The sequence below is a fragment of the Antechinus flavipes genome, chromosome 1 (genome assembly GCF_016432865.1).
Source record: "Antechinus flavipes isolate AdamAnt ecotype Samford, QLD, Australia chromosome 1, AdamAnt_v2, whole genome shotgun sequence".
In the NCBI taxonomy this organism is placed as follows: Eukaryota; Metazoa; Chordata; class Mammalia; order Dasyuromorphia; family Dasyuridae; genus Antechinus; species Antechinus flavipes.
In genome coordinates, this window is record NC_067398.1 from 413,798,959 (window position 1) to 413,810,716 (window position 11,758).

The window sequence follows — 11,758 nt, forward strand, 5'->3', positions numbered from 1 at the left end:
ATTTTCACAATTCAAAGGGAACATATGTAAGAAAGACTGATACAAAAACGCATACAAAACATAAAACCAAGAGCAGATCAATTTGATATTTTATGATTTATTCTGTTTACTTTAGAGCAGGAAGACCAGATGAATGTGAACATTATTTATATGGAGCATATATTGTCTCATTTCTCTTTCTTTCAACTCCTTTTCTCTAATGCCTTTTCTCTGATTGCTTCATTGAAACTTAAAGATATTGTTTGAAATTACCACACTTTGCTATTTCATTTGCTTTTTCTTACTAATGGGCAGTGTAGAAAAAGGGATAGAGTCAATTAAAAGCTAAAAACACAAATTCAAGCTCTTTCTCTGCAATATACTATTTATATGTCTCTGGGTTTATTCTTTAAACTCCTTTAAGACTATGTGACTGATGAGAAGTTGATCTTTTCTTTCCACAAACTTATCAGATACCATGTATTAAAAAGATATCACTTTCATTTTTTTCTTTTAGCAATTATCTTTTTAATTATAGTATGTTTATTTTTAATGCACATTGCTCTATAAATTAAATTTGGAGAGAGAACTCAATGAACAAGGGAAAAACCATAAGAGAGATTAAAAAAAAACAGGAAAAGAAGAGAACTAGCATGTGTTGATTTACATTCATTCTCCTTAGTTTTTTTTTTTTTTTTTTTCTAGATGCAGATGCTATTTTCTGTACAAAGTCTGTGGGCTTGCTTTGTATCACTAAGCCACTGAGAAGAACAAGCCTTTCATAGTTGATCATCACACATTCTTGCTGTTATTGTGGACAATGTATTTTTGGTTCTACTTGTTTTGCTCAGCATGACTTCACATAAATCTTGACAGACAGACAGAAAGACAGAGACAGAGAGAGTAAGAGAGAATGTCTGTGTATGTGTACATATGTATGGGTGCACGTGTGTGTGTGTTTGTGTGTGTGTGTGTGTGTGTGTGTGTGTGTGTGTGATAGGGAGATCAGTTAAGTAAATACTTTACAATACTTAATTATTTTCTGAGAAAACAAAATTGGCATTATATAAAAGCAGCAACTAGGAAGAGATCTAGGAGAAACTAGGAATTCTGTGCAATAGAGATGAGACCATAGTATATTCTAAACATTGGGGCCATGTGTAAAGCCATGGATATGGAAAATGAAATTTCATGTATGTGGAGTAAGAAATATGTAGGGTAATTTGGCAAAAACGTTGAAAGCATGAATGTGAGCAATGTGAAATTTGCCTGGATAGGTAAGCTGTACTTAAATTGTTAAATGCTTTAAATTTTAGAGTTATTATTTACTTAAGGCATAAACATTTTGAAAGTATGGATTCTGAGGATGAGTTAAAGAGTAAAGAGACAAATTGGTTATACAGAACATTTACATCATAATATAGCCTAGAGAAAAGATCTAAGGCAAAATTGAGTTTGTGTTAGTAGAAAGAAAATGACACTAAAACCAACATAGTGATAGTTTGGAGGCAAAATCAACTGATTAGACTTAGAAAATAAGGAAATGAAGATAGTCAAGACCATTATTATGCAACTGGGTGATAACAAAGGTAATGATAACATCAGTAGAAACAGTACTTAGAAAAAAGATTATTATTATTATTATTATTATTATTATTATTATTATTATTATTATTTTGGTGGGGATGAGTAGGGAGAATAATAATAAATTCAATTTCTGGTATGTTTAGTTCAAGTTGTCTGTAGTATATATTTAGCTTGAAAAGCCCAGAAAAAAAGATTAATAAGGCAAGACTATATTTTGGGAAAATGGTTCAGGATACATAGAACTCATGGGAATTAAGGAGATAAAAAACTTTAAAAAGATAAAGAGAGAGACAGACAGAGAAAGACAGAGAGATAGAGACAAAGACAGAGAGAGAGACATAAATAGAAAAGGAAAGAAATTTAGAGATGGACTTTGAAGAGAAGAAAAAAGGTTTCAAGCCATTCAAACATAGAGAGTATAATATGGATGATGATTCAATAGAAAATACTGAAAAGAAAAAGTTAAACTAAAAGAGAACTTGGGGAGAAAGTGTCATGAAATATCAAAGGATAGGGAATAATCAGAAGAAGAGTAACGGTATAGTACCTCTGATTATTTCTCCTTTCTTTATCCATATAGACACACGAATATGCATATATTTATATACTCACATGTAGATATGCACATACATAAAATGGAAGTATAGTCAAGAAATTACATTTATGTCAATATACGCACACACATATATATGTGTGTATGTATGCACACATAGTTATTATAATATATAGACATATATTAAAACTATAGAGGTATCTAGTTCACAAAATCAATAAATGAATGATTTGTTATGTACCTACATATACCAGGCTCTATTTTAACTAAATAATTTAAATCCTTATTTCTTAGTAATAAATATCAAGAAAATTTAGGAAAAAAAAAACTTCATTTATAATGACAACAAAATATCAAATATTAGCATGAAAGTATGTGAAAGTTTAACACCCAACAAACTTACAAAAATAAAAACTGACAAAATGATTCATTCTATAGAAGTTTATATGAGAAAATAAGAATTTTTTTCAGTAAATGGATTTTAAAAAAATACCTCAAAAATTCTAGATAACTAATAAAATTGCACACTGAAAATATGAATTCTAACCATAAGGAATAAAATGGAATAGTGTAATTTTTCTACATTTTATGAGATGGTGTGCTTTCTGATAAGCAAATAAGTTAGGGCATTTTAAGGTCAAGATATATATGCTCAAAATGTTTTCTTTAAATTTTTATATAACAAAGATAATAAGGCAAAAATGATGATGGGAAAATGTTAATAATCATATGAATCATAAAATATTGACATCTAAAATACATAAGGAAATATGTCGATACCCAGTTCTAACTTCCAATCCACAGAGAATAAATAACAAAAGAATATATTAAAGCAGACCCCATGAATTGTTAATAATCATTTAAAAATCAATCTCCCTAAAATTCAGATATGTAAATTAAAACAACCTTGAAGAATCATCATTAAATCAACAAAAATTATTAATAGCAATAAACTTTAATTATTCTATACTCATTCATTACTGATAGAATTGTATTCCAGTAGAATCTATTTTCTTTGGGGGGAAAAATATCTGACAATGTGCAGTAGGAGTTAAGAAAAATCATAACTTTTTACCCTATAGTTCTATTGTGAACAATATGCCTAGAAAATATAATAAAAAGTGTCATCTGTTCCATATTTTAATAGCAGAATTACTTTAAATTTGGAAGAAACTAAACAGTCAACATAAAATGAATCATCAAATAATTTGCTATATAATTGAATATTATAATTTAATTAAGATAGACAAGAATGAGGAATGTAAAGAAATAGTGCATTACTTTATGATGAAATGTAATGTCTTATTTGTTTTTTATTTGTTTTTTGCAGAATTAAAACAGAATTGATATTAAATGTAATTTGTTATTTCTCTCAGGATCAATAACATCTTGAGGGTGATATCTTGACTTGGAGTCAAATTGGATTTAAATGAGGCAGAGTTGTGCAAAGCTATAAGCATCAACCTCTCCTCCAGTCATCAGAGTCCAAAGACAAGTAACTAAAACTGGTTAAGATGAAAAGTGAAAAAAAAAAAAAAAGAAAGAAAGAAAAACAAACAAACAAACAAATGATCATGATAAACAAAGAAAAATTGCTGTGATATTTTATGGGCTGAAATTCATTTATTGCAATGCAAATATTATCCCAAAATTACAATTGTTTTCAATTATACTTAGTGTAATGTTACTGTAAAATAATATTTTTAAAATAGAAAATCAATTTCTAGTGAACCACAAGAAAATATATATATATATGTATATCCTAGGACTTTTTAAAACATTTTTTTCATTTTCTCAGATCCATGAATTTGCAGTACAATCTAATAAACAAGGCATTGTTAAATATATAAAAGATCTATTTACTACTTTTAATCAGCATTGTATATGGTTTTCTAATACACAATTGAATGAGTATATATACTTGCTTTTGGGCATTGGATTATTAATCATGAAATAGAATATAGAATGTAACACTTTATTGGGTACATTTTGTAATAAATGAAAACTTTCAAATAATTAAAAGAAAAAAAAAATATATATATATATATACAGACACTGTAAAGGGGATCCCAATAAGAAAACTCAATTGAGTTTAGGTAAACAAGCTAGAAACCTGCAAACATTTTAATCATGAACATTGAGATTGTGTTGACTTCTCTTCTGTTATGGATTTTAGCAGGTTATCTGTTTAGTTCTGCACTACATATACAGTAATATTCTCTCCTCTCTCTCTCTCTCTGTCTCTCTCTCTCTTTCTCTCTCTCTTACACACACACACAACACACACACACACACACACACACAACACACACACACCCCTCTACCTATCTATTCCCTGACAAATTACTTAATCTCCTTGGACTTCATGAGATAAAAAATAAAGATTAATTTAGAAATGTATTGCAACATAGAAATGTGAGAAAAGCTCTAAGATTGGCAAAACCTCATTATGATGTTTCTTTGGTTTATTTAACTCACAAATTTATGGAACTCATTAAATCTGCTCTTGTGGAGTTCTTGATTCAAATGAACTTGCAACAGCATTGGGAGCACTGATTTGAAGAACATATAAACTCACCAATATACTAGACAAAAAAAGCTTTGGATGGGTTAATTAAGGATTATGCTCAACAGCTACTTGAATTAGGAAATGACAAAGAATATGAGAGATTAGCTTAGATGACATCTCAATCAAGGTTTCCATGAACAGATTGTTGTTACAAACAAGGTTCCTGAAGAAATTACACTGGAAGTGCCAACTCCTAAAGAAGACTGTAGAACAGTACATATAAAGAGCACAAAGGGACTTGTTGATGTTTATTTGTGTAGAGTAGAACACATAAGTAACAAAAATTTTAAAGAAATGTGCACTGCTTTCTTTGAAAGGTTTTCAGTTCATTCTGATCAAGAAGGGAATCTACAAAAGAGAAAATCAAGTGAAAAACAAAAACAAAAACAAAAACACATCTGAATGATCTTGAAACATTAAAACTCTGAAAGGATTTCATTTTTTGTTTGTTTTCTTGTTCTTTTTTTTAATCAAGTTACCTTCATTTCCTCTGTGATGAGAATCATTTTAAAATTTTGTACTTTAAAAAATCAGCTGTTGAGGATTTTTGTGTCCAATTTGCTTTTAGCATTAAGGTCAATCTTAGTTCTCTTGTATAGAGTTACATCAGCTTTTTATGAGCAATTATTAAAACGTTAATTTGTCATCTAAATAAGTGAAACAGGGTCTTTCCATATGGAGAAATAAATCATGAAAACAACTTTTAGAACACAAATTTGTTACTACTAAAACATTTAGACTAATCTGAAATTAAAGAACACAGCTATCAACTTCTTTCTCTAAATACAGAATATGGGCCAAATTAAATTGTGTCCCATAACATGAATACTGTTTGCATTGTGTGTAGATAGCTGTTTTAATAGAAAAGATATATACAATAAAATTAAATTTTTATACTCATATATATATATAGTTGTATAATGTTATGATAATGTGTAAAAATATGAAGCTTACATAAAATTTTAATCGTGTTATACATGAATATAAATATGAAAAGTTTAAAAAGACAGTTTCAAGTCTTACACTTTCATTTAAAAAAATCAACTTCAAAAGCACAAAATGAAGGAGATACTGAAAGATACCACTTTAAGAAAGATCTAAGGATTTTAATAGAGTGAAAGCTTAATATCAAAAAATGTTGGGAAATCATGTCCCCAAAGTTAATGTAGTTCTAGGGTGAATAAGAGAGTTATAGAATCCAATACAAGAGAGGTTGTATTTACATTGTTTTATGTTGATTTCAGATAACTTATGAAGTTATGTGTATATACATTTATACATACATCTCTTTATAGTTATATCTATATGTTAGATCTATCTACATATTCATATATATACACATACATGTGTGTATATATATGTATGTGTATATATATCTATATTTGTATATTTATAGATAGATAGATATACACACATACACACATAAAAATTTCCTAAATCTGGATGCAACATTTTAGGATTTAAAAAAGAAGGGTGAATCAGAGTGATGAAGGTACTGGGGATCATGAAGATTAATTACAATCATGAATATTTAGATTCTCTTTTAATAGATAACATTTTATTAAGAGTTCTGAGGCAGTACATTCTAAGCATGAAGAATCACCTGTTTAAATATACAAAAGTGAAAGAAATAATCTGGAGAGCCCCGAATGGGTTATTTTTGCTGGCAACGTAGAGTCAATTAAAAAAATTCATGTTTGAAATTAAACTGAAAATGTAGATAAGCGTAAGATTAGGGAAGGATTGTATCTATCTATCTATCTATCTATCTATGAATCTATCTATTACCTTTTTCTTTATCCATTTGTCAACTTGAATTAAAGAGAACACCAAAACAGCAAAAAATTATGATCTTTAGTAAATTTGCATTTCAGGGTACTTAAGCAAAAGTGGAAGGGCCCAAAAAGAGGGTTGTTCATAGCATTCTTACATAATATCAGTGGGAGGGAAAGTACAATTCTTGGAATGATCCTGCTACAGGTTTATGGGTAAGTTGTTTTGGATAACAACTTAAAAATCATAGAACAAGTGTAAAATCTCTGGAAGGAAGTGAGATTTTATTATTTTAAAAATATTCAAAGGATAGGGGAAGATTTCAGCATCTGGTCAACTAGCTTACCTTATTTGTGTGTATGTGTGTGTTTGTAGAATTGTTACCTTGAATTCTAAGGATAGCTCTGTCCAGTGCATAATTAGAATTCTATCTATTCCACTAATATAATTTCTTACCTAACTTCAAATGGTTCTAAAAGAGTAAAATATACTGAAAATATCTGGCATAGAAATAGAGAACAAAACTCTTTTTTTTTTTTTTTTTTTTAATAATAAATTTTATTTTATTTAATAATAACTTCGCATTGACAGAATCCATGCCAGGATAATTTCTACACGACATTATCCCTTGCAATCACTTATGTTTCGTTTTTTTTCCCCCTCCCTCCCTCCTCCCCCCCCCAGGATGGCAAGCAGTCCTATATATGCTAAACATGTTGCAGTATATCCTAGATACAATACATATTTGCAGAACCAAACAGTTCTCTTGTTGCACAGGGAGAATTGGATTCAGAAGGTAAAAATAACTCGGGAAGAAAATCAAAAATGCAAATAGTTCACATTCATTTCCCAGTATTCCTTCTTTGGGTGTAGCTGTTTCTGTCCATCATTTCTCCAATGAAACTCAGTTAAGTCTCTTTGTCAGAGAAATCCACTTCCATCAGAATACATCCTCATACAATATCGTTGTCGAAGTGTATAATGATCTCCTGGTTCTGCTCATCTCACTTAGCATCAGTCCATGTAGGTCTCTCCAAGCCTCTCTGTATTCATCCTGCTGGTCATTCCTTACAGAGCAATAATATTCCATAACATTCATATACCACAATTTACCCAGCCATTCTCCAATTGATGGGCATCCATTCATTTTCCAGTTTCTAGCCACTACAAACAGGGCTGCTACAAACATTTTGGCACATACAGGTCCCCTTCCCTTTTTTAGTATCTCTTTGGGGTATAAGCCCAATAGAAACACTGTTGGATCAAAGGGTATGCACAGTTTGATAACTTTTTGGGCATAATTCCAGATCGCTCTCCAGAATGGCTGGATTCGTTCACAACTCCACCAACAATGCATCAATGTCCCCGTTTTCCCGCATCCCCTCCAACATTCATCATTGTTTTTTCCTGTCATCTTAGCCAATCTGACAGGAGTGTAGTGATATCTCAGAGTTGTCTTAATTTGCATTTCTCTGATCAATAGTGATTTGGAACACTCTTTCATGTGAGTGGTAATAGTTTCAATTTCTTCATCTGAAAATTGTCTGTTCATATCCTTTGACCATTTATCAATTGGAGAATGGCTTGATTTTTTATAAATTTGAGTCAGTTCTCTATATATTTTGGAAATGAGGCCTTTATCAGAACCTTTAATTGTAAAGATGTTTTCCCAGTTAGTTACTTCCCTACTAATCTTGTTTGCATTCGTTCTGTTTGTACAAAGGCTTTTTAATTTGATATAATCAAAATTTTCTATTTTGTGATTGGTAATGGTCTCTAGTTCATCTTTGGTCACAAATTTCTTTCTCCTCCACAAGTCTGAGAGATAAACTATCCTATGTTCCTCTAATTTATTTATAATCTCGTTCTTTATGCCTAGGTCATGGACCCATTTTGATCTTATCTTGGTATGTGGTGTTAAGTGTGGGTCCTTGCCTAATTTCTGCCATACTAATTTCCAGTTATCCCAGCAGTTTTTATCAAATAATGAAATCTTATCCCAAAATTTAGAATCTTTGGGTTTGTCAAACACTAGATTGCTATAGTTGACTATTCTGTCTTGTGAACCTAACCTTTTCCACTGATCAACTAATCTATTTCTAAGCCAATACCAGATGGTTTTGGTGACTGCTGCTTTATAATATAATTTTAGATCAGGTACAGCTAGACCACCTTCATTTGATTTTTTTTTCATTAATTCCCTTGAGATTCTCGACTTTTTATTGTTCCATATGAATTTTGTTGTTATTTTTTCTAAATCATTAAAATATTTTCTTGGAAGTCTGATTGGTATAGCACTAAATAAATAGATTAGTTTAGGGAGTATTGTCATCTTTATTATATTTGCTCGGCCTATCCAAGAGCACTTAATATTTTTCCAATTATTTAAGTCTGACTTTATTTGTGTGAAAACTTTTTTGTAATTTTGCTCATATAATTCCTGACTTTCCTTTGGTAGGTAGATTCCAAATATTTTATGCTATCAACAGTTATTTTGAATGGAATTTCTCTTTGTATCTCTTGCTCTTGGATTTTGTTGGTGGTGTATAAGAATGCTGAGGATTTATAGGGATTTATTTTGTATCCTGCTACTTTGCTAAAATTATGAATTATTTCTAATAGCTTTTTAGTAGAATCTCTGGGGTTTTCTAGGTATACCATCATATCATCTGCAAAGAGTGATAGTTTGGTTTCCTCATTGCCTACTCTAATTCCTTTAATCTCTTTCTCGACTCTTATTGCAGAGGCCAGTGTTTCTAATACAATATTGAATAATAATGGTGATAGTGGGCAACCTTGCTTCACTCCAGATCTTACCGGGAAAGGTTCCAGTTTTTCCCCATTGCATATGATGCTTACTGAAGGTTTAAAATATATGCTCCTAACTATTTTAAGGAAAAGTCCTTTTATTCCTATGCTCTCAAGTGTTTTTATTAGGAATGGCTGTTGGATTTTATCAAATGCTTTTTCTGCATCTATTGAAATGATCATATGGTTTTTGTTTGGTTGGTTGTTGATATAGTCAATTATGTTAATAGTTTTCCTAATATTGAACCAGCCCTGCATTCCTGGTATAAATCCTACTTGGTCATAGTGTATTATCCTGGGGATGATTTTCTGTAATCTTTTTGCTAATATTTTATTTAAGATTTTAGCATCAATATTCATTAGGGAGATTGGTCTATAATTTTCTTTCTCTGTTTTCAGCCTACCTGGTTTAGGTATCAGTACCATATCTGTGTCATAAAAGGAGTTTGGTAGGACTCCTTCAATCCCTACTTCTTCAAATAGTTTATTTAGCATTGGAGTTAATTGATCTTTAAATGTTTGATAGAATTCAGATGTAAATCCATCTGGTCCTGGGGTTTTTTTCTTAGGGAGTTGATTGATAGTTTGTTCTATTTCTTTTTCTGAGATAGGAGTGTTTAGGATATTTACTTCTTCCTCTGTTAGTTTAGGTAAGCTATATTTTTGGAGGTATTCTTCTATTTCATTTAAGTTGTCGAATTTATTGGCGTAAAGTTGGGCAAAGTAACTCCTAATTATTGCTCTAATTTCCTCTTCGTTAGTGGTGAGTTCTCCCTTTTCATTTTTAAGACTAACAATTTGATTTTCCTCTTTCCTTTTTTTAATCAGATTTACTAAGGGTTTGTCTATTTTGTTGGTTTTTTCATAGAACCAACTCTTAGTTTTATTAATCAATTCAATAGTTTTTTTACTTTCAATTTTATTGATCTCTCCTTTTATTTTTTGAATTTCAAGTTTAGTGTTTGATTGGGGGTTTTTAATTTGTTCCTTTTCTAGCATTTTTAGTTGCAAGCCCAATTCATTGACCTTCTCTTTCTCTATTTTATACAAATAGGCCTCTAGAGATATGAGATTTCCCCTTATTACCGCTTTGGCTGCATCCCATACATTTTGGTATGATGTCTCATTATTATCATTTTCTTGGATGAAGTTATTAATTATGTCTATAATTTGCTGTTTCACCCAATCATTCTTTAGTATGAGATTATTTAGTTTCCAATTATTTTTTGGTCTACTTTCCTGTGGCTTTTTATTGAATGTAATTTTCAATGCATCATGGTCTGAAAAGGATGCATTCACTATTTCTGCCTTATTGCATTTGAGTTTGAGGTTTTTATGTCCTAATATATGATCAATTTTTGTATAAGTTCCATGAACTGCTGAAAAGAAGGTGTACTCCTTTCTGTCCCCATTACATTTTCTCCAGAGATCTATCATATCTAATTTTTCTAGTATTCTATTTATCTCTTTGACTTCTTTCTTATTTATTTTGTGGTTTGATTTATCTAATTCTGAGAGTGCAAGGTTGAGATCTCCCACTATTATAGTTTTACTGTCTATTTCTTCTTGCAGCTCTCTTAATTTCTCTTTTAGGAATTTAGATGCTACACTACTTGGTGCATATATATTTAATATAGATACTTCTTCATTATTCATTCTACCCTTTAGCAAGATATAGTGCCCTTCCTTATCTCTTTTGATTAGATCAATTTTTGCTTTAGCTTGATCTGAGATCAGGATGGCTACCCCTGCTTTTTTGGCTTCACCTGAAGCATAGTAGATTTTGCTCCAACCTTTTACCTTTAACCTGCATGTATCACCCCGCTTCAGGTGTGTTTCCTGTATACAACATATTGTAGGATTCTGGCTTTTAATCCATTCTGCTAACCGCTTCCTCTTTATAGAGGAGTTTACCCCGTTCACATTTATGGTTAAAATGACCAATTCTGTATTACTTGCCATCTTGTTAACCCCGGTTTATGCTTTTCTCCCTTCTTACTCCCTTACCCCCTCCCTTACCCCCCTTCCCAGTATTAAGCTTGTGAGCTCCCCTTGCTTCTCACAGCCCTCCCTTTTTCAGTATCCCTCCCCTCCCTTAGAGTTCCCCCCCCCAACTTACCCCTTTCCCTCCCAGTTACCGTATTCCCTTCCACTTAGCTTATTCCTTCCTTTTTCACTTTTCCCTTCTCACTTTTCAATGAGGTAGGAGAAGTTTCACCATAGATTGAATATGTCTAAAATTCTTCTCTTACTGCCAATTCTGAAAGCAGTAAAATACTCACTATTTTCATTCCTCTCCATTCTTTCTCTCAGATTTACTAGGTTTTCTTTGCCTCTTCATGAAATGTAGTACCCCCACTTTCCCTTTTTTCTAGTACAATGTCCTTTCCACAACTAGTTTCTAGAACAAGGTATACATGTATTCTTTATACATCTTTACAGCCGAAATATAGTTCCCAAGATTAATCTTTACCTTTTTAGATTTCTCT

At 31.1% G+C, this 11,758-nt stretch overlaps 1 pseudogene; it reads left to right on the forward strand.

Moving 5' to 3' along the window:
* Nucleotides 1-1,135: 1,135 nt before the first annotated feature.
* Nucleotides 1,136-5,060, forward strand: LOC127546227 (transcription factor E2F6-like; annotated as a pseudogene).
* The last annotated feature ends 6,698 nt before the right edge of the window (nt 5,061-11,758 follow it).